Source organism: Triticum dicoccoides, unplaced genomic scaffold (assembly GCF_002162155.2).
Source record: "Triticum dicoccoides isolate Atlit2015 ecotype Zavitan unplaced genomic scaffold, WEW_v2.0 scaffold193505, whole genome shotgun sequence".
Taxonomy (NCBI): domain Eukaryota; kingdom Viridiplantae; phylum Streptophyta; class Magnoliopsida; order Poales; family Poaceae; genus Triticum; species Triticum dicoccoides.
In genome coordinates this window covers 1-682 of record NW_021231279.1, presented here as the reverse complement: position 1 = coordinate 682, position 682 = coordinate 1, and the positions used below count along the sequence as shown (strand labels likewise).

At 47.7% G+C, this 682-nt stretch overlaps 2 non-coding genes across 2 annotated transcripts; both read right to left on the bottom strand.

The window, feature by feature from the left end:
* Positions 1-59: 59 nt before the first annotated feature.
* On the bottom strand, positions 60-178 carry LOC119344928. The gene has a single exon (XR_005166867.1). It is a non-coding gene; the product is annotated as a 5S ribosomal RNA (ribosomal RNA).
* A 367-nt stretch (positions 179-545) lies between these two features.
* LOC119344927 lies at positions 546-664 on the bottom strand. The gene has a single exon (XR_005166866.1). It is a non-coding gene; the product is annotated as a 5S ribosomal RNA (ribosomal RNA).
* Between the last annotated feature and the right edge of the window lie 18 nt (positions 665-682).

Here is a 682-nt window from a genome sequence, read left to right as displayed (position 1 = left end):
TAATATATATCGCGCACGTGCGATATGTTTGTCACAAGGCGCAAAAAATAATTATAAAAGGAATGCAAGACGAGGACTTCCCAGGAGGTCACCCATCCTAGTACTACTCTCGCCCAAGCACACTTAACTTCGGAGTTCTGATGGGATCCGGTGCTTTAGTGCTGGTATGATCGCATCCGACATGTTTCCCCGTCTTCGTCCCTTATGATTGCCACTCCCAGGTCCGCTCCAAAGACAATTCTACATTCTCACTACCATTACAACCGTTCCCTAACAATGGATAATGTCCTATACTACTTACTCTCCCGCTCAATCACGGAGACGAGTTTTCCACGGTTTCCACCCCTCCCTCCATACCGCAGCAACACGAGTTTTTTCCACCCCTTTCAGAAAGCGCTCTTCGCGCCACAAAGCCGCCCCAAGACGCGCGAGCAATGAGCATCGAGCTTAAACATATCGCAAACGTCAAAAATAATATAACGGGATTAATATATATCGCGCACGTGCGATATGTTTGTCACAAGGCGCAAAAAATAATTATAAAAGGAATGCAACACGAGGACTTCCCAGGAGGTCACCCATCCTAGTACTACTCTCGCCCAAGCACGCTTAACTTCGGAGTTCTGATGGGATCCGGTGCTTTAGTGCTGGTATGATCGCATCCGACATGTTTCCCCGTCTT